This window comes from Lissotriton helveticus, chromosome 1_2 (assembly GCF_964261635.1).
Source record: "Lissotriton helveticus chromosome 1_2, aLisHel1.1, whole genome shotgun sequence".
NCBI lineage: Eukaryota > Metazoa > Chordata > Amphibia > Caudata > Salamandridae > Lissotriton > Lissotriton helveticus.
Window position 1 is genome coordinate 338,030,925 of NC_136058.1, and position 21,612 is coordinate 338,052,536.

At 36.1% G+C, this 21,612-nt stretch overlaps 20 non-coding genes across 20 annotated transcripts; all 20 read left to right on the forward strand.

Annotated features, from left to right (window-relative positions):
* Window positions 1-1,291: 1,291 nt before the first annotated feature.
* On the forward strand, window positions 1,292-1,363 carry TRNAD-GUC (transfer RNA aspartic acid (anticodon GUC)). Its single transcript has one exon. It is a non-coding gene; the product is annotated as a tRNA-Asp (tRNA).
* A 629-nt stretch (window positions 1,364-1,992) lies between these two features.
* TRNAD-GUC (transfer RNA aspartic acid (anticodon GUC)) lies at window positions 1,993-2,064 on the forward strand. The gene has a single exon. It is a non-coding gene; the product is annotated as a tRNA-Asp (tRNA).
* A 627-nt stretch (window positions 2,065-2,691) lies between these two features.
* Window positions 2,692-2,763, forward strand: TRNAD-GUC (transfer RNA aspartic acid (anticodon GUC)). The gene has a single exon. It is a non-coding gene; the product is annotated as a tRNA-Asp (tRNA).
* A 3,150-nt stretch (window positions 2,764-5,913) lies between these two features.
* Window positions 5,914-5,985, forward strand: TRNAD-GUC (transfer RNA aspartic acid (anticodon GUC)). The gene has a single exon. It is a non-coding gene; the product is annotated as a tRNA-Asp (tRNA).
* Window positions 5,986-7,316: 1,331 nt separating this feature from the next.
* TRNAD-GUC (transfer RNA aspartic acid (anticodon GUC)) lies at window positions 7,317-7,388 on the forward strand. The gene has a single exon. It is a non-coding gene; the product is annotated as a tRNA-Asp (tRNA).
* Window positions 7,389-8,715: 1,327 nt separating this feature from the next.
* TRNAD-GUC (transfer RNA aspartic acid (anticodon GUC)) lies at window positions 8,716-8,787 on the forward strand. Its single transcript has one exon. It is a non-coding gene; the product is annotated as a tRNA-Asp (tRNA).
* A 1,742-nt stretch (window positions 8,788-10,529) lies between these two features.
* Window positions 10,530-10,601, forward strand: TRNAD-GUC (transfer RNA aspartic acid (anticodon GUC)). The gene has a single exon. It is a non-coding gene; the product is annotated as a tRNA-Asp (tRNA).
* A 634-nt stretch (window positions 10,602-11,235) lies between these two features.
* On the forward strand, window positions 11,236-11,307 carry TRNAD-GUC (transfer RNA aspartic acid (anticodon GUC)). Its single transcript has one exon. It is a non-coding gene; the product is annotated as a tRNA-Asp (tRNA).
* Window positions 11,308-12,649: 1,342 nt separating this feature from the next.
* TRNAD-GUC (transfer RNA aspartic acid (anticodon GUC)) lies at window positions 12,650-12,721 on the forward strand. The gene has a single exon. It is a non-coding gene; the product is annotated as a tRNA-Asp (tRNA).
* A 634-nt stretch (window positions 12,722-13,355) lies between these two features.
* Window positions 13,356-13,427, forward strand: TRNAD-GUC (transfer RNA aspartic acid (anticodon GUC)). The gene has a single exon. It is a non-coding gene; the product is annotated as a tRNA-Asp (tRNA).
* A 634-nt stretch (window positions 13,428-14,061) lies between these two features.
* Window positions 14,062-14,133, forward strand: TRNAD-GUC (transfer RNA aspartic acid (anticodon GUC)). Its single transcript has one exon. It is a non-coding gene; the product is annotated as a tRNA-Asp (tRNA).
* A 634-nt stretch (window positions 14,134-14,767) lies between these two features.
* On the forward strand, window positions 14,768-14,839 carry TRNAD-GUC (transfer RNA aspartic acid (anticodon GUC)). Its single transcript has one exon. It is a non-coding gene; the product is annotated as a tRNA-Asp (tRNA).
* A 634-nt stretch (window positions 14,840-15,473) lies between these two features.
* TRNAD-GUC (transfer RNA aspartic acid (anticodon GUC)) lies at window positions 15,474-15,545 on the forward strand. The gene has a single exon. It is a non-coding gene; the product is annotated as a tRNA-Asp (tRNA).
* A 634-nt stretch (window positions 15,546-16,179) lies between these two features.
* On the forward strand, window positions 16,180-16,251 carry TRNAD-GUC (transfer RNA aspartic acid (anticodon GUC)). The gene has a single exon. It is a non-coding gene; the product is annotated as a tRNA-Asp (tRNA).
* A 636-nt stretch (window positions 16,252-16,887) lies between these two features.
* TRNAD-GUC (transfer RNA aspartic acid (anticodon GUC)) lies at window positions 16,888-16,959 on the forward strand. The gene has a single exon. It is a non-coding gene; the product is annotated as a tRNA-Asp (tRNA).
* A 634-nt stretch (window positions 16,960-17,593) lies between these two features.
* Window positions 17,594-17,665, forward strand: TRNAD-GUC (transfer RNA aspartic acid (anticodon GUC)). The gene has a single exon. It is a non-coding gene; the product is annotated as a tRNA-Asp (tRNA).
* Window positions 17,666-18,299: 634 nt separating this feature from the next.
* Window positions 18,300-18,371, forward strand: TRNAD-GUC (transfer RNA aspartic acid (anticodon GUC)). The gene has a single exon. It is a non-coding gene; the product is annotated as a tRNA-Asp (tRNA).
* A 634-nt stretch (window positions 18,372-19,005) lies between these two features.
* On the forward strand, window positions 19,006-19,077 carry TRNAD-GUC (transfer RNA aspartic acid (anticodon GUC)). Its single transcript has one exon. It is a non-coding gene; the product is annotated as a tRNA-Asp (tRNA).
* A 634-nt stretch (window positions 19,078-19,711) lies between these two features.
* TRNAD-GUC (transfer RNA aspartic acid (anticodon GUC)) lies at window positions 19,712-19,783 on the forward strand. The gene has a single exon. It is a non-coding gene; the product is annotated as a tRNA-Asp (tRNA).
* A 634-nt stretch (window positions 19,784-20,417) lies between these two features.
* On the forward strand, window positions 20,418-20,489 carry TRNAD-GUC (transfer RNA aspartic acid (anticodon GUC)). The gene has a single exon. It is a non-coding gene; the product is annotated as a tRNA-Asp (tRNA).
* Window positions 20,490-21,612: the final 1,123 nt, after the last annotated feature.

Genomic DNA, 21,612 nt, shown 5'->3' on the forward strand with positions numbered 1-21,612 from the left:
CTAACATTGTAAAATATATCTGTCATTATCCTTGCCTATTCCGATAGAGAAAAAAGGTTGAATTCACTGATGGCCAAAATGCTTACTGATGTGTTAACTGACATTCATAATATGCTCTGAATATTTCAATATGCACAGGCGTACCATCAAAAACACTTTACATCTGCATTCTCTTGGAAAATGAGATGAAGCAGTGGTGAATCCTAGGCTGCTGTTCCACTCGATTGGCACAATTTACAAGTAGAATGACTGCTTTTGGTTAGTAGTGACTCCTGGTGGCTAATAGTTATAAGCTGCAAATGGTAAAGTGAGCTGAATATATAGATATATATATATAAATATATATATTGATAGTTAGAAAGATAGCTGGATAGACAGATTGATAGATAGATATTTATTTCAATGAAATAATTTCTTGATAATACTGATTGTTTTTGGCTAGGAATTTCTGTATTGAAATATTTAGGAAAAAAGATGACTTGTCCTAACCAAAAGCAGCAAATCTGCCTATTACAATACTGTGAATTGATTGAGGGTATGCCTTAACCCCAAGGAGGTGAGCACTGTTTAACTGATGCCAATAAGTCCTCGTTAGTATAGTGGTCAGTATCCCCGCCTGTCACGTGGGAGACCGTGGTTCAATTCCCTGACGGGGAGGCGATTCCTTTTATTCACACAATTAAATAAAATGATGTACTTTCTAACATTGTAAAATATATCTGTCATTATCCTTGCCTATTCCGATTGAGAAAAAAGGTTGAATTCACCGATGGACAAAATGCTTACTGATGTGTTAACTGAAATTCATAATATGCTCTGAATATTTCAATATGCACAGGCGTACCATCAAAAACACTTTACATCTGCATTCTCTTGGAAAATGAGATGAAGCAGTGGTGAATCCTAGGCTGCTGTTCCACTCGATTGGCACAATTTACAAGTAGAATGACTGCTTTTGGTTAGTAGTGACCCCTGGTGGCTAATAGTTATAAGCTGCAAATGGTAAAGTGAGCTGATTATATATATATATATATATATATATAAATATATATATTGATAGTTAGAAAGATAGCTAGGTAGACAGATCGATAGATAGATATTTATTTCAATGAAATAATTTCTTGATAATACTGATAGTTTTTGGCTAGGAATTTCTGTATTGAAATATTTAGGAAAAAAGATGAATTGCCCTAACCAAAAGCAGCAAATCTGCCTATTACAATACTGTGAATTGATCGAGGGTATGACTTAACCCCAAGGAGGTGAGCACTGTTTAACTGATGCCAAGAAGTCCTCGTTAGTATAGTGGTCAGTATACCCGCCTGTCACGCGGGAGACCGGGGTTCAATTCCCCGACGGGGAGGCGATTCTTTTTATTCACACAATTAAATAAAATGAACTTTCTAACATTGTAAAATATATCTGTCATTATCCTTGCCTATCCCGATTGAGAAAAAAGGTTGAATACACCGATGGACAAAATGCTTACTGATGTGTTAACTGAAATTCATAATATGCTCTGAATATTTCAATATGCACAGGCGTATCATCAAAAACACTTTACATCTGCATTCTCTTGGAAAATGAGATGAAGCAGTGGTGAATCCTAGGCTGCTGTTCCACTCGATTGGCACAATTTACAAGTAGAATGACTGCTTTTGGTTAGTAGTGACCCCTGGTGGCTAATAGTTATAAGCTGCAAATGGTAAAGTGAGCTGATTATATAGATATATATATATATATAAATATATATATTGATAGTTAGAAAGATAGCCAGATAGACAGATCGATAGATAGATATTTATTTCAATGAAATAATTTCTTGATAATACTGATTGTTTTTGGCTAGGAATTTCTGTATTGTAATATTTAGGAAAAAAGATGACTTGTCCTAACCAAAAGCAGCAAATCTGCCTTTTACAATACTGTGAATTGATCGAGGGTATGCCTTAATCCCAAGGAGGTGAGCACTGTTTAACTGATGCCAATAAGTCCTCGTTAGTATAGTGGTCAGTATTCCCGCCTGTCACGCGGGAGACCGGGGTTCAATTCCCCGACGGGGAGGCGATTCCTTTTATTCACACAATTAAATAAAATGATGTACTTTCTAACATTGTAAAATATATCTGTCATTATCCTTGCCAATTCCGATTGAGAAAAAAGGTTGAATTCACTGATGGCCAAAATGCTTACTGATGTGTTAACTGAAATTCATAATATGCTCTGAATATTTCAATATGCACAGGCGTACCATCAAAAACACTTTACATCTGCATTCTCTTGGAAAATTAGATGAAGCAGTGGTGAATCCTAGGCTGCTGTTCCACTCGATTGGCACAATTTACAAGTAGAATGACTGCTTTTGGCTAGTAGTGACCCCTGGTGGCTAATAGTTATAAGCTGCAAATGGTAAAGTGAGCTGATTATATAGATATATATATATATAATATATATTGATAGGTAGAAAGATAGCTGGATAGACAGATCGATAGATAGATATTTATTTCAATGAAATAATTTCTTGATAATACTGATTGTTTTTGGCTAGGAATTTCTGTATTGAAATATTTAGGAAAAAAGATGACTTGTCCTAACCAAAAGCAGCAAATCTGCCTATTACAATACTGTGAATTGATCGAGGGTATGCCTTAACCCCAAGGAGGTGAGCACTGTTTAACTGATGCCAATAACTCCTCGTTAGTATAGTGGTCAGTATCCCCGCCTGTCACGCGGGAGACCGGGGTTCAATTCCCCGACGGGGAGGGGATTTCTTTTATTCACACAATTAAATAAAATGGTGTACTTTCTAACATTGTAAAATATATCTGTCATTATCCTTGCCTATTCCGATAGAGAAAAAAGGTTGAATTCACTGATGGCCAAAATGCTTACTGATGTGTTAACTGACATTCATAATATGCTCTGAATATTTCAATATGCACAGGCGTACCATCAAAAACACTTTACATCTGCATTCTCTTGGAAAATGAGATGAAGCAGTGGTGAATCCTAGGCTGCTGTTCCACTCGATTGGCACAATTTACAAGTAGAATGACTGCTTTTGGTTAGTAGTGACTCCTGGTGGCTAATAGTTATAAGCTGCAAATGGTAAAGTGAGCTGAATATATAGATATATATATATAAATATATATATTGATAGTTAGAAAGATAGCTGGATAGACAGAGCGATAGATAGATATTTATTTCAATGAAATAATTTCTTGATAATACTGATTGTTTTTGGCTAGGAATTTCTGTATTGAAATATTTAGGAAAAAAGATGACTTGTCCTAACCAAAAGCAGCAAATCTGCCTATTACAATACTGTGAATTGATTGAGGGTATGCCTTAACCCCAAGGAGGTGAGCACTGTTTAACTGATGCCAATAAGTCCTCGTTAGTATAGTGGTCAGTATCCCCGCCTGTCACGTGGGAGACCGTGGTTCAATTCCCCGACGGGGAGGCGATTCCTTTTATTCACACAATTAAATAAAATGATGTACTTTCTAACATTGTAAAATATATCTGTCATTATCCTTGCCTATTCCGATTGAGAAAAAAGGTTGAATTCACCGATGGACAAAATGCTTACTGATGTGTTAACTGAAATTCATAATATGCTCTGAATATTTCAATATGCACAGGCATACCATCAAAAACACTTTACATCTGCATTCTCTTGGAAAATGAGATGAAGCAGTGGTGAATCCTAGGCTGCTGTTCCACTCGATTGGCACAATTTACAAGTAGAATGACTGCTTTTGGTTAGTAGTGACCCCTGGTGGCTAATAGTTATAAGCTGCAAATGGTAAAGTGAGCTGATTATATAGATATATATATATATATATAAATATATATATTGATAGTTAGAAAGATAGCTAGGTAGACAGATCGATAGATAGATATTTATTTCAATGAAATAATTTCTTGATAATACTGATAGTTTTTGGCTAGGAATTTCTGTATTGAAATATTTAGGAAAAAAGATGAATTGCCCTAACCAAAAGCAGCAAATCTGCCTATTACAATACTGTGAATTGATCGAGGGTATGACTTAACCCCAAGGAGGTGAGCACTGTTTAACTGATGCCAAGAAGTCCTCGTTAGTATAGTGGTCAGTATCCCTGCCTGTCACGCGGTAGACCGGGGTTCAATTCCCCGACGGGGAGGCGATTCCTTTTATTCACACAATTAAATAAAATGAACTTTCTAACATTGTAAAATATATCTGTCATTATCCTTGCCTATTCCGATTGAGAAAAAAGGTTGAATTCACTGATGAACAAAATGCTTACTGATGTGTTAACTGAAATTCATATTATGCTCTGAATATTTCAATATGCACAGGCGTACCATCAAAAACACTTTACATCTGCATTCTCTTGGAAAATGAGATGAAGCAGTGGTGAATCCTAGGCTGCTGTTCCACTCGATTGGCACAATTTACAAGTAGAATGACTGCTTTTGGTTAGTAGTGACCCCTGGTGGCTAATAGTTATAAGCTGCAAATGGTAAAGTGATCTGATTATATAGATATATATATATATATAAATATATATATTGATAGTTAGAAAGATAGCTAGATAGACAGATCGATAGATAGATATTTATTTCAATGAAATAATTTCTTGATAATACTGATTGTTTTTGGCTAGGAATTTCTGTATTGAAATATTTAGGAAAAAAGATGAATTGTCCTAACCAAAAGCAGCAAATCTGCCTATTACAATACTGTGAATTGATCGAGGGTATGCCTTAACCCCAAGGAGGTGAGCACTGTTTAACTGATGCCAATAAGTCCTCGTTAGTATAGTGGGCAGTATCCCCGCCTGTCATGCGGGAGACGGGGGTTCAATTCCCCGACGGGGAGGCGATTCCTTTTATTCACACAATTAAATAAAATGAACTTTCTAACATTGTAAAATATATCTGTCATTATCCTTGCCTATTCCGATTGAGAAAAAAGGTTGAATTCACTGATGAACAAAATGCTTACTGATGTGTTAACTGAAATTCATAATATGCTCTGAATATTTCAATATGCACAGGCGTACCATCAAAAACAATTTACATCTGCATTCTCTTGGAAAATGAGATGAAGCAGTGGTGAATCCTAGGCTGCTGTTCCACTCGATTGGCACAATTTACAAGTAGAATGACTGCTTTTGGTTAGTAGTGACCCCTGGTGGCTAATAGTTATAAGCTGCAAATGGTAAAGTGAGCTGATTATATAGATATATATATATATATATAAATATATATATTGATAGTTAGAAAGATAGCTAGATAGACAGATCGATAGATAGATATTTATTTCAATGAAATAATTTCTTGATAATACTGATTGTTTTTGGCTAGGAATTTCTGTATTGAAATATTTAGGAAAAAAGATTACTTGTCCTAACCAAAAGCAGCACATCTGCCTATTACAATACTGTGAATTGATCGAGGGTATGCCTTAACCCCAAGGAGGTGAGCACTTTTTAACTGATGCCAATAAGTCCTCGTTAGTATAGTGGTCAGTATCCCTGCCTGTCACGCGGGAGACCAGGGTTCAATTCCCAGACGGGGAGGCGATTCCTTTTATTCACACAATTAAATGAAATGAACTTTCTAACATTGTAAAATATATCTGTCATTATCCTTGCCTATTCCGATTGAGAAAAAAGGTTGAATTCACTGATGAACAAAATGCTTACTGATGTGTTAACTGAAATTCATAATATGCTCTGAATATTTCAATAAGCACAGGCGTACCATCAAAAACACTTTACATCTGCATTCTCTTGGAAAATGAGATGAAGCAGTGGTGAATCCTAGGCTGCTGTTCCACTCGATTGGCACAATCTCTTTGCTCACCTCCTTGAGTGGAACTGTCAAGGAGGTGAGCACTGTTTAACTGATGCCAATAAGTCCTCGTTAGTATAGTGGTCAGTATCCCCGCCTGTCACGCGGGAGACCGGGGTTCAATTCCCCGACGGGGAGGCGATTCCTTTTATTCACACAATTAAATAAAATGATGTACTTTCTAACATTGTAAAATATATCTGTCATTATCCTTGCCTATTCCGATAGAGAAAAAAGGTTGAATTCACTGATGGCCAAAATGCTTACTGATGTGTTAACTGACATTCATAATATGCTCTGAATATTTCAATATGCACAGGCGTACCATCAAAAACACTTTACATCTGCATTCTCTTGGAAAATGAGATGAAGCAGTGGTGAATCCTAGGCTGCTGTTCCACTCGATTGGCACAATTTACAAGTAGAATGACTGCTTTTGGTTAGTAGTGACCCCTGGTGGCTAATAGTTATAAGCTGCAAATGGTAAAGTGAGCTGAATATATAGATATATATATATAAATATATATATTGATAGTTAGAAAGATAGCTGGATAGACAGATCGATAGATAGATATTTATTTCAATGAAATAATTTCTTGATAATACTGATTGTTTTTGGCTAGGAATTTCTGTATTGAAATATTTAGGAAAAAAGATGACTTGTCCTAACCAAAAGCAGCAAATCTGCCTATTACAATACTGTGAATTGATCGAGGGTATGCCTTAACCCCAAGGAGGTGAGCACTGTTTAACTGATGCCAATAAGTCCTCGTTAGTATCGTGGTCAGTATCCCCGCCTGTCACGTGGGAGACCGTGGTTCAATTCCCCGACGGGGAGGCGATTCCTTTTATTCACACAATTAAATAAAATGATGTACTTTCTAACATTGTAAAATATATCTGTCATTATCCTTGCCTATTCCGATTGAGAAAAAAGGTTGAATTCACCGATGGACAAAATGCTTGCTGATGTGTTAACTGAAATTCATAATATGCTCTGAATATTTCAATATGCACAGGCGTACCATCAAAAACACTTTACATCTGCATTCTCTTGGAAAATGAGATGAAGCAGTGGTGAATCCTAGGCTGCTGTTCCACTCGATTGGCACAATTTACAAGTAGAATGACTGCTTTTGGTTAGTAGTGACCCCTGGTGGCTAATAGTTATAAGCTGCAAATGGTAAAGTGAGCTGATTATATAGATATATATATATATAAATATATATATTGATAGTTAGAAAAACTAGCTAGGTAGACAGATCGATTGATAGATATTTATTTCAATGAAATAATTTCTTGATAATACTGATTGTTTTTGGCTAGGAATTTCTGTATTGAAATATTTAGGAAAAAAGATGAATTGTCCTAACCAAAAGCAGCAAATCTGCCTATTACAATACTGTGAATTGATCGAGGGTATGACTTAACCCCAAGGAGGTGAGCACTGTTTAACTGATGCCAAGAAGTCCTCGTTAGTATAGTGGTCAGTATCCCCGCCTGTCACGCGGGAGACCGGGGTTCAATTCCCCGACGGGGAGGCGATTCCTTTTATTCACACAATTAAATAAAATGAACTTTCTAACATTGTAAAATATATCTGTCATTATCCTTGCCTATTCCGATTGAGAAAAAAGGTTGAATTCACTGATGAACAAAATGCTTACTGATGTGTTAACTGAAATTCATATTATGCTCTGAATATTTCAATATGCACAGGCGTACCATCAAAAACACTTTACATCTGCATTCTCTTGGAAAATGAGATGAAGCAGTGGTGAATCCTAGGCTGCTGTTCCACTCGATTGGCACAATTTACAAGTAGAATGACTGCTTTTGGTTAGTAGTGACCCCTGGTGGCTAATAGTTATAAGCTGCAAATGGTAAAGTGAGCTGATTATATAGATATATATATATATAAATATATATATTGATAGTTAGAAAGATAGCTAGATAGACAGATCGATAGATAGATATTTATTTCAATGAAATAATTTCTTGATAATACTGATTGTTTTTGGCTAGGAATTTCTGTATTGAAATATTTAGGAAAAAAGATGAATTGTCCTAACCAAAAGCAGCAAATCTGCCTATTACAATACTGTGAATTGATCGAGGGTATGCCTTAACCCCAAGGAGGTGAGCACTGTTTAACTGATGCCAATAAGTCCTCGTTAGTATAGTGGTCAGTATCCCCGCCTGTCATGCGGGAGACCGGGGTTCAGTTCCCCGACGGGGAGGCGATTCCTTTTATTCACACAATTAAATAAAATGAACTTTCTAACATTGTAAAATATATCTGTCATTATCCTTGCCTATTCCGATTGAGAAAAAAGGTTGAATTCACTGATGAACAAAATGCTTACTGATGTGTTAACTGAAATTCATAATATGCTCTGAATATTTCAATATGCACAGGCGTACCATCAAAAACACTTTACATCTGCATTCTCTTGGAAAATGAGATGAAGCAGTGGTGAATCCTAGGCTGCTGTTCCACTCGATTGGCACAATTTACAAGTAGAATGACTGCTTTTGGTTAGTAGTGACCCCTGGTGGCTAATAGTTATAAGCTGCAAATGGTAAAGTGAGCTGATTATATAGATATATATATATATAAATATATATATTGATAGTTAGAAAAACTAGCTAGGTAGACAGATCGATTGATAGATATTTATTTCAATGAAATAATTTCTTGATAATACTGATTGTTTTTGGCTAGGAATTTCTGTATTGAAATATTTAGGAAAAAAGATGAATTGTCCTAACCAAAAGCAGCAAATCTGCCTATTACAATACTGTGAATTGATCGAGGGTATGACTTAACCCCAAGGAGGTGAGCACTGTTTAACTGATGCCAAGAAGTCCTCGTTAGTATAGTGGTCAGTATCCCCGCCTGTCACGCGGGAGACCGGGGTTCAATTCCCCGACGGGGAGGCGATTCCTTTTATTCACACAATTAAATAAAATGAACTTTCTAACATTGTAAAATATATCTGTCATTATCCTTGCCTATTCCGATTGAGAAAAAAGGTTGAATTCACTGATGAACAAAATGCTTACTGATGTGTTAACTGAAATTCATATTATGCTCTGAATATTTCAATATGCACAGGCGTACCATCAAAAACACTTTACATCTGCATTCTCTTGGAAAATGAGATGAAGCAGTGGTGAATCCTAGGCTGCTGTTCCACTCGATTGGCACAATTTACAAGTAGAATGACTGCTTTTGGTTAGTAGTGACCCCTGGTGGCTAATAGTTATAAGCTGCAAATGGTAAAGTGAGCTGATTATATAGATATATATATATATAAATATATATATTGATAGTTAGAAAGATAGCCAGATAGACAGATCGATAGATAGATATTTATTTCAATGAAATAATTTCTTGATAAAACTGATTGTTTTTGGCTAGGAATTTCTGTATTGTAATATTTAGGAAAAAAGATTACTTGTCCTAACCAAAAGCAGCAAATCTGCCTATTACAATACTGTGAATTGATCGAGGGTATGCCTTAACCCCAAGGAGGTGAGCACTGTTTAACTGATGCCAATAAGTCCTCGTTAGTATAGTGGTCAGTATCCCCGCCTGTCATGCGGGAGACCGGGGTTCAGTTCCCCGACGGGGAGGCGATTCCTTTTATTCACACAATTAAATAAAATGAACTTTCTAACATTGTAAAATATATCTGTCATTATCCTTGCCTATTCCGATTGAGAAAAAAGGTTGAATTCACTGATGAACAAAATGCTTACTGATGTGTTAACTGAAATTCATAATATGCTCTGAATATTTCAATATGCACAGGCGTACCATCAAAAACACTTTACATCTGCATTCTCTTGGAAAATGAGATGAAGCAGTGGTGAATCCTAGGCTGCTGTTCCACTCGATTGGCACAATTTACAAGTAGAATGACTGCTTTTGGTTAGTAGTGACCCCTGGTGGCTAATAGTTATAAGCTGCAAATGGTAAAGTGAGCTGATTATATAGATATATATATATATATATAAATATATATATTGATAGTTAGAAAGATAGCTAGATAGACAGATCCATAGATAGATATTTATTTCAATGAAATAATTTCTTGATAATACTGATTGTTTTTGGCTAGGAATTTCTGTATTGAAATATTTAGGAAAAAAGATTACTTGTCCTAACCAAAAGCAGCACATCTGCCTATTACAATACTGTGAATTGATCGAGGGTATGCCTTAACCCCAAGGAGGTGAGCACTTTTTAACTGATGCCAATAAGTCCTCGTTAGTATAGTGGTCAGTATCCCTGCCTGTCACGCGGGAGCCCGGGGTTCAGTTCCCAGACGGGGAGGCGATTCCTTTAATTCACACAATTAAATAAAATGAACTTTCTAACATTGTAAAATATATCTGTCATTATCCTTGCCTATTCCGATTGAGAAAAAAGGTTGAATTCACTGATTAACAAAATGCTTACTGATGTGTTAACTGAAATTCATAATATGCTCTGAATATTTCAATATGCACAGGCGTACCATCAAAAACACTTTACATCTGCATTCTCTTGGAAAATGAGATGAAGCAGTGGTGAATCCTAGGCTGCTGTTCCACTCGATTGGCACAATCTCCTTGCTCACCTCCTTGAGTGGAACTGTCAAGGAGGTGAGCACTGTTTAACTGATGCCAATAAGTCCTCGTTAGTATAGTGGTCAGTATCCCCGCCTGTCACGCGGGAGACCGGGGTTCAATTCCCCGACGGGGAGGCGATTCCTTTTATTCACACAATTAAATAAAATGATGTACTTTCTAACATTGTAAAATATATCTGTCATTATCCTTGCCTATTCCGATTGAGAAAAAAGGTTGAATTCACCGATGGACAAAATGCTTACTGATGTGTTAACTGAAATTCAGAATATGCTCTGAATATTTCAATATGCACAGGCGTACCATCAAAAACACTTTACATCTGCATTCTCTTGGAAAATGAGATGAAGCAGTGGTGAATCCTAGGCTGCTGTTCCACTCGATTGGCACAATTTACAAGTAGAATGACTGCTTTTGGTTAGTAGTGACCCCTGGTGGCTAATAGTTATAAGCTGCAAATGGTAAAGTGAGCTGATTATATATATATATATAGATATATATAAATATATATATTGATAGTTAGAAAGATAGCCAGATAGACAGATCGATAGATAGATATTTATTTCAATGAAATAATTTCTTGATAAAACTGATTGTTTTTGGCTAGGAATTTCTGTATTGTAATATTTAGGAAAAAAGATTACTTGTCCTAACCAAAAGCAGCAAATCTGCCTATTACATTACTGTGAATTGATCGAGGGTATGCCTTAACCCCAAGGAGGTGAGCACTGTTTAACTGATGCCAATAAGTCCTCGTTAGTATAGTGGTCAGTATCCCCGCCTGTCACGCGGGAGACCGGGGTTCAATTCCCCGACGGGGAGGCGATTCCTTTTATTCACACAATTAAATAAAATGATGTACTTTCTAACATTGTAAAATATATCTGTCATTATCCTTGCCTATTCCGATTGAGAAAAAAGGTTGAATTCACCGATGGACAAAATGCTTACTGATGTGTTAACTGAAATTCAGAATATGCTCTGAATATTTCAATATGCACAGGCGTACCATCAAAAACACTTTACATCTGCATTCTCTTGGAAAATGAGATGAAGCAGTGGTGAATCCTAGGCTGCTGTTCCACTCGATTGGCACAATTTACAAGTAGAATGACTGCTTTTGGTTAGTAGTGACCCCTGGTGGCTAATAGTTATAAGCTGCAAATGGTAAAGTGAGCTGATTATATATATATATATATAGATATATATAAATATATATATTGATAGTTAGAAAGATAGCCAGATAGACAGATCGATAGATAGATATTTATTTCAATGAAATAATTTCTTGATAAAACTGATTGTTTTTGGCTAGGAATTTCTGTATTGTAATATTTAGGAAAAAAGATTACTTGTCCTAACCAAAAGCAGCAAATCTGCCTATTACAATACTGTGAATTGATCGAGGGTATGCCTTAACCCCAAGGAGGTGAGCACTGTTTAACTGATGCCAATAAGTCCTCGTTAGTATAGTGGTCAGTATCTCCGCCTGTCATGAGGGAGACCGGGGTTCAATTCCCCGACGGGGAGGCGATTCCTTTTATTCACACAATTAAATAAAATGATGTACTTTCTAACATTGTAAAATATATCTGTCATTATCCTTGCCTATTCCGATTGAGAAAAAAGGTTGAATTCACCGATGGACAAAATGCTTACTGATGTGTTAACTGAAATTCAGAATATGCTCTGAATATTTCAATATGCACAGGCGTACCATCAAAAACACTTTACATCTGCATTCTCTTGGAAAATGAGATGAAGCAGTGGTGAATCCTAGGCTGCTGTTCCACTCGATTGGCACAATTTACAAGTAGAATGACTGCTTTTGGTTAGTAGTGACCCCTGGTGGCTAATAGTTATAAGCTGCAAATGGTAAAGTGAGCTGATTATATATATATATATAGATATATATAAATATATATATTGATAGTTAGAAAGATAGCCAGATAGACAGATCGATAGATAGATATTTATTTCAATGAAATAATTTCTTGATAAAACTGATTGTTTTTGGCTAGGAATTTCTGTATTGTAATATTTAGGAAAAAAGATTACTTGTCCTAACCAAAAGCAGCAAATCTGCCTAGTACAATACTGTGAATTGATCGAGGGTATGCCTTAACCCCAAGGAGGTGAGCACTGTTTAACTGATGCCAATAAGTCCTCGTTAGTATAGTGGTCAGTATCCCCGCCTGTCACGCGGGAGACCGGGGTTCAATTCCCCGACGGGGAGGCGATTCCTTTTATTCACACAATTAAATAAAATGATGTACTTTCTAACATTGTAAAATATATCTGTCATTATCCTTGCCTATTCCGATTGAGAAAAAAGGTTGAATTCACCGATGGACAAAATGCTTACTGATGTGTTAACTGAAATTCAGAATATGCTCTGAATATTTCAATATGCACAGGCGTACCATCAAAAACACTTTACATCTGCATTCTCTTGGAAAATGAGATGAAGCAGTGGTGAATCCTAGGCTGCTGTTCCACTCGATTGGCACAATTTACAAGTAGAATGACTGCTTTTGGTTAGTAGTGACCCCTGGTGGCTAATAGTTATAAGCTGCAAATGGTAAAGTGAGCTGATTATATATATATATATAGATATATATAAATATATATATTGATAGTTAGAAAGATAGCCAGATAGACAGATCGATAGATAGATATTTATTTCAATGAAATAATTTCTTGATAAAACTGATTGTTTTTGGCTAGGAATTTCTGTATTGTAATATTTAGGAAAAAAGATTACTTGTCCTAACCAAAAGCAGCAAATCTGCCTATTACATTACTGTGAATTGATCGAGGGTATGCCTTAACCCCAAGGAGGTGAGCACTGTTTAACTGATGCCAATAAGTCCTCGTTAGTATAGTGGTCAGTATCCCCGCCTGTCACGCGGGAGACCGGGGTTCAATTCCCCGACGGGGAGGCGATTCCTTTTATTCACACAATTAAATAAAATGATGTACTTTCTAACATTGTAAAATATATCTGTCATTATCCTTGCCTATTCCGATTGAGAAAAAAGGTTGAATTCACCGATGGACAAAATGCTTACTGATGTGTTAACTGAAATTCAGAATATGCTCTGAATATTTCAATATGCACAGGCGTACCATCAAAAACACTTTACATCTGCATTCTCTTGGAAAATGAGATGAAGCAGTGGTGAATCCTAGGCTGCTGTTCTACTCGATTGGCACAATTTACAAGTAGAATGACTGCTTTTGGTTACTAGTGACCCCTGGTGGCTAATAGTTATAAGCTGCAAATGGTAAAGTGAGCTGATTATATATATATATATAGATATATATAAATATATATATTGATAGTTAGAAAGATAGCCAGATAGACAGATCAATAGATAGATATTTATTTCAATGAAATAATTTCTTGATAAAACTGATTGTTTTTGGCTAGGAATTTCTGTATTGTAATATTTAGGAAAAAAGATTATTTGTCCTAACCAAAAGCAGCAAATCTGCCTATTACATTACTGTGAATTGATCGAGGGTATGCCTTAACCCCAAGGAGGTGAGCACTGTTTAACTGATGCCAATAAGTCCTCGTTAGTATAGTGGTCAGTATCCCCGCCTGTCCCGCGGGAGACCGGGGTTCAATTCCCCGACGGGGAGGTGATTCCTTTTATTCACACAATTAAATAAAATGATGTACTTTCTAACATTGTAAAATATATCTGTCATTATCCTTGCCTATTCCGATTGAGAAAAAAGGTTGAATTCACCGATGGACAAAATGCTTACTGATGTGTTAACTGAAATTCAGAATATGCTCTGAATATTTCAATATGCACAGGCGTACCATCAAAAACACTTTACATCTGCATTCTCTTGGAAAATGAGATGAAGCAGTGGTGAATCCTAGGCTGCTGTTCCACTCGATTGGCACAATTTACAAGTAGAATGACTGCTTTTGGTTAGTAGTGACCCCTGGTGGCTAATAGTTATAAGCTGCAAATGGTAAAGTGAGCTGATTATATATATATATATAGATATATATAAATATATATATTGATAGTTAGAAAGATAGCCAGATAGACAGATCGATAGATAGATATTTATTTCAATGAAATAATTTCTTGATAAAACTGATTGTTTTTGGCTAGGAATTTCTGTATTGTAATATTTAGGAAAAAAGATTACTTGTCCTAACCAAAAGCAGCAAATCTGCCTAGTACAATACTGTGAATTGATCGAGGGTATGCCTTAACCCCAAGGAGGTGAGCACTGTTTAACTGATGCCAATAAGTCCTCGTTAGTATAGTGGTCAGTATCCCCGCCTGTCACGCGGGAGACCGGGGTTCAATTCCCCGACGGGGAGGCGATTCCTTTTATTCACACAATTAAATAAAATGATGTACTTTCTAACATTGTAAAATATATCTGTCATTATCCTTGCCTATTCCGATTGAGAAAAAAGGTTGAATTCACCGATGGACAAAATGCTTACTGATGTGTTAACTGAAATTCAGAATATGCTCTGAATATTTCAATATGCACAGGCGTACCATCAAAAACACTTTACATCTGCATTCTCTTGGAAAATGAGATGAAGCAGTGGTGAATCCTAGGCTGCTGTTCCACTCGATTGGCACAATTTACAAGTAGAATGACTGCTTTTGGTTAGTAGTGACCCCTGGTGGCTAATAGTTATAAGCTGCAAATGGTAAAGTGAGCTGATTATATATATATATATAGATATATATAAATATATATATTGATAGTTAGAAAGATAGCCAGATAGACAGATCGATAGATAGATATTTATTTCAATGAAATAATTTCTTGATAAAACTGATTGTTTTTGGCTAGGAATTTCTGTATTGTAATATTTAGGAAAAAAGATTACTTGTCCTAACCAAAAGCAGCAAATCTGCCTATTACATTACTGTGAATTGATCGAGGGTATGCCTTAACCCCAAGGAGGTGAGCACTGTTTAACTGATGCCAATAAGTCCTCGTTAGTATAGTGGTCAGTATCCCCGCCTGTCACGCGGGAGACCGGGGTTCAATTCCCCGACGGGGAGGCGATTCCTTTTATTCACACAATTAAATAAAATGATGTACTTTCTAACATTGTAAAATATATCTGTCATTATCCTTGCCTATTCCGATTGAGAAAAAAGGTTGAATTCACCGATGGACAAAATGCTTACTGATGTGTTAACTGAAATTCAGAATATGCTCTGAATATTTCAATATGCACAGGCGTACCATCAAAAACACTTTACATCTGCATTCTCTTGGAAAATGAGATGAAGCAGTGGTGAATCCTAGGCTGCTGTTCTACTCGATTGGCACAATTTACAAGTAGAATGACTGCTTTTGGTTACTAGTGACCCCTGGTGGCTAATAGTTATAAGCTGCAAATGGTAAAGTGAGCTGATTATATATATATATATAGATATATATAAATATATATATTGATAGTTAGAAAGATAGCCAGATAGACAGATCGATAGATAGATATTTATTTCAATGAAATAATTTCTTGATAAAACTGATTGTTTTTGGCTAGGAATTTCTGTATTGTAATATTTAGGAAAAAAGAATATTTGTCCTAACCAAAAGCAGCAAATCTGCCTATTACATTACTGTGAATTGATCGAGGGTATGCCTTAACCCCAAGGAGGTGAGCACTGTTTAACTGATGCCAATAAGTCCTCGTTAGTATAGTGGTCAGTATCCCCGCCTGTCCCGCGGGAGACCGGGGTTCAATTCCCCGACGGGGAGGCGATTCCTTTTATTCACACAATTAAATAAAATGATGTACTTTCTAACATTGTAAAATATATCTGTCATTATCCTTGCCTATTCCGATTGAGAAAAAAGGTTGAATTCACCGATGGACAAAATGCTTACTGATGTGTTAACTGAAATTCAGAATATGCTCTGAATATTTCAATATGCACAGGCGTACCATCAAAAACACTTTACATCTGCATTCTCTTGGAAAATGAGATGAAGCAGTGGTGAATCCTAGGCTGCTGTTCCACTCGATTGGCACAATTTACAAGTAGAATGACTGCTTTTGGTTAGTAGTGACCCCTGGTGGCTAATAGTTATAAGCTGCAAATGGTAAAGTGAGCTGATTATATATATATATATATAGATATATATAAATATATATATTGATAGTTAGAAAGATAGCCAGATAGACAGATCGATAGATAGATATTTATTTCAATGAAATAATTTCTTGATAAAACTGATTGTTTTTGGCTAGGAATTTCTGTATTGTAATATTTAGGAAAAAAGATTACTTGTCCTAACCAAAAGCAGCAAATCTGCCTATTACAATACTGTGAATTGATCGAGGGTATGCCTTAACCCCAAGGAGGTGAGCACTGTTTAACTGATGCCAATAAGTCCTCGTTAGTATAGTGGTCAGTATCTCCGCCTGTCATGCGGGAGACCGGGGTTCAATTCCCCGACGGGGAGGCGATTCCTTTTATTCACACAATTAAATAAAATGATGTACTTTCTAACATTGTAAAATATATCTGTCATTATCCTTGCCTATTCCGATTGAGAAAAAAGGTTGAATTCACCGATGGACAAAATGCTTACTGATGTGTTAACTGAAATTCAGAATATGCTCTGAATATTTCAATATGCACAGGCGTACCATCAAAAACACTTTACATCTGCATTCTCTTGGAAAATGAGATGAAGCAGTGGTGAATCCTAGGCTGCTGTTCCACTCGATTGGCACAATTTACAAGTAGAATGACTGCTTTTGGTTAGTAGTGACCCCTGGTGGCTAATAGTTATAAGCTGCAAATGGTAAAGTGAGCTGATTATATATATATATATAGATATATATAAATATATATATTGATAGTTAGAAAGATAGCCAGATAGACAGATCGATAGATAGATATTTATTTCAATGAAATAATTTCTTGATAAAACTGATTGTTTTTGGCTAGGAATTTCTGTATTGTAATATTTAGGAAAAAAGATTACTTGTCCTAACCAAAAGCAGCAAATCTGCCTAGTACAATACTGTGAATTGATCGAGGGTATGCCTTAACCCCAAGGAGGTGAGCACTGTTTAACTGATGCCAATAAGTCCTCGTTAGTATAGTGGTCAGTATCCCCGCCTGTCACGCGGGAGACCGGGGTTCAATTCCCCGACGGGGAGGCGATTCCTTTTATTCACACAATTAAATAAAATGATGTACTTTCTAACATTGTAAAATATATCTGTCATTATCCTTGCCTATTCCGATTGAGAAAAAAGGTTGAATTCACCGATGGACAAAATGCTTACTGATGTGTTAACTGAAATTCAGAATATGCTCTGAATATTTCAATATGCACAGGCGTACCATCAAAAACACTTTACATCTGCATTCTCTTGGAAAATGAGATGAAGCAGTGGTGAATCCTAGGCTGCTGTTCCACTCGATTGGCACAATTTACAAGTAGAATGACTGCTTTTGGTTAGTAGTGACCCCTGGTGGCTAATAGTTATAAGCTGCAAATGGTAAAGTGAGCTGATTATATATATATATATAGATATATATAAATATATATATTGATAGTTAGAAAGATAGCCAGATAGACAGATCGATAGATAGATATTTATTTCAATGAAATAATTTCTTGATAAAACTGATTGTTTTTGGCTAGGAATTTCTGTATTGTAATATTTAGGAAAAAAGATTACTTGTCCTAACCAAAAGCAGCAAATCTGCCTATTACATTACTGTGAATTGATCGAGGGTATGCCTTAACCCCAAGGAGGTGAGCACTGTTTAACTGATGCCAATAAGTCCTCGTTAGTATAGTGGTCAGTATCCCCGCCTGTCACGCGGGAGACCGGGGTTCAATTCCCCGACGGGGAGGCGATTCCTTTTATTCACACAATTAAATAAAATGATGTACTTTCTAACATTGTAAAATATATCTGTCATTATCCTTGCCTATTCCGATTGAGAAAAAAGGTTGAATTCACCGATGGACAAAATGCTTACTGATGTGTTAACTGAAATTCAGAATATGCTCTGAATATTTCAATATGCACAGGCGTACCATCAAAAACACTTTACATCTGCATTCTCTTGGAAAATGAGATGAAGCAGTGGTGAATCCTAGGCTGCTGTTCTACTCGATTGGCACAATTTACAAGTAGAATGACTGCTTTTGGTTACTAGTGACCCCTGGTGGCTAATAGTTATAAGCTGCAAATGGTAAAGTGAGCTGATTATATATATATATATAGATATATATAAATATATATATTGATAGTTAGAAAGATAGCCAGATAGACAGATCGATAGATAGATATTTATTTCAATGAAATAATTTCTTGATAAAACTGATTGTTTTTGGCTAGGAATTTCTGTATTGTAATATTTAGGAAAAAAGATTACTTGTCCTAACCAAAAGCAGCAAATCTGCCTAGTACAATACTGTGAATTGATCGAGGGTATGCCTTAACCCCAAGGAGGTGAGCACTGTTTAACTGATGCCAATAAGTCCTCGTTAGTATAGTGGTCAGTATCCCCGCCTGTCACGCGGGAGACCGGGGTTCAATTCCCCGACGGGGAGGCGATTCCTTTTATTCACACAATTAAATAAAATGATGTACTTTCTAACATTGTAAAATATATCTGTCATTATCCTTGCCTATTCCGATTGAGAAAAAAGGTTGAATTCACCGATGGACAAAATGCTTACTGATGTGTTAACTGAAATTCAGAATATGCTCTGAATATTTCAATATGCACAGGCGTACCATCAAAAACACTTTACATCTGCATTCTCTTGGAAAATGAGATGAAGCAGTGGTGAATCCTAGGCTGCTGTTCCACTCGATTGGCACAATTTACAAGTAGAATGACTGCTTTTGGTTAGTAGTGACCCCTGGTGGCTAATAGTTATAAGCTGCAAATGGTAAAGTGAGCTGATTATATATATATATATAGATATATATAAATATATATATTGATAGTTAGAAAGATAGCCAGATAGACAGATCGATAGATAGATATTTATTTCAATGAAATAATTTCTTGATAAAACTGATTGTTTTTGGCTAGGAATTTCTGTATTGTAATATTTAGGAAAAAAGATTACTTGTCCTAACCAAAAGCAGCAAATCTGCCTATTACATTACTGTGAATTGATCGAGGGTATGCCTTAACCCCAAGGAGGTGAGCACTGTTTAACTGATGCCAATAAGTCCTCGTTAGTATAGTGGTCAGTATCCCCGCCTGTCACGCGGGAGACCGGGGTTCAATTCCCCGACGGGGAGGCGATTCCTTTTATTCACACAATTAAATAAAATGATGTACTTTCTAACATTGTAAAATATATCTGTCATTATCCTTGCCTATTCCGATTGAGAAAAAAGGTTGAATTCACCGATGGACAAAATGCTTACTGATGTGTTAACTGAAATTCAGAATATGCTCTGAATATTTCAATATGCACAGGCGTACCATCAAAAACACTTTACATCTGCATTCTCTTGGAAAATGAGATGAAGCAGTGGTGAATCCTAGGCTGCTGTTCTACTCGATTGGCACAATTTACAAGTAGAATGACTGCTTTTGGTTACTAGTGACCCCTGGTGGCTAATAGTTATAAGCTGCAAATGGTAAAGTGAGCTGATTATATATATATATATAGATATATATAAATATATATATTGATAGTTAGAAAGATAGCCAGATAGACAGATCGATAGATAGATATTTATTTCAATGAAATAATTTCTTGATAAAACTGATTGTTTTTGGCTAGGAATTTCTGTATTGTAATATTTAGGAAAAAAGATTATTTGTCCTAACCAAAAGCAGCAAATCTGCCTATTACATTACTGTGAATTGATCGAGGGTATGCCTTAACCCCAAGGAGGTGAGCACTGTTTAACTGATGCCAATAAGTCCTCGTTAGTATAGTGGTCAGTATCCCCGCCTGTCCCGCGGGAGACCGGGGTTCAATTCCCCGACGGGGAGGCGATTCCTTTTATTCACACAATTAAATAAAATGATGTACTTTCTAACATTGTAAAATATATCTGTCATTATCCTTGCCTATTCCGATTGAGAAAAAAGGTTGAATTCACCGATGGACAAAATGCTTACTGATGTGTTAACTGAAATTCAGAATATGCTCTGAATATTTCAATATGCACAGGCGTACCATCAAAAACACTTTACATCTGCATTCTCTTGGAAAATGAGATGAAGCAGTGGTGAATCCTAGGCTGCTGTTCCACTCGATTGGCACAATTTACAAGTAGAATGACTGCTTTTGGTTAGTAGTGACCCCTGGTGGCTAATAGTTATAAGCTGCAAATGGTAAAGTGAGCTGATTATATATATATATATAGATATATATAAATATATATATTGATAGTTAGAAAGATAGCCAGATAGACAGATCGATAGATAGATATTTATTTCAATGAAATAATTTCTTGATAAAACTGATTGTTTTTGGCTAGGAATTTCTGTATTGTAATATTTAGGAAAAAAGATTACTTGTCCTAACCAAAAGCAGCAAATCTGCCTATTACAATACTGTGAATTGATCGAGGGTATGCCTTAACCCCAAGGAGGTGATCACTGTTTAACTGATGCCAATAAGTCCTTGTTAGAATAGTGGTCAGTATCCCCGCCTGTCACGCGGGAGACCGGGGTTCAATTCCCCGACGGGGAGGCGATTCCTTTTATTCACACAATTAAATAAAATGATGTACTTTCTAACATTGTAAAATATATCTGTCATTATCCTTGCCTATTCCGATTGAGAAAAATGGTTGAATTCACCGATGGACAAAATGCTTACTGATGTGTTAACTGAAATTCAGAATATTCTCTGAATATTTCAATATGCACAGGCGTACCATCAAAAACACTTTACATCTGCATTCTCTTGGAAAATGAGATGAAGCAGTGGTGAATCCTAGGCTGCTGTTCCACTCGATTGGCACAATTTACAAGTAGAATGACTGCTTTTGGTTAGTAGTGACCCCTGGTGGCTAATAGTTATAAGCTGCAAATGGTAAAGTGAGCTGATTATATATATATATATATAGATATATATAAATATATATATTGATAGTTAGAAAGATAG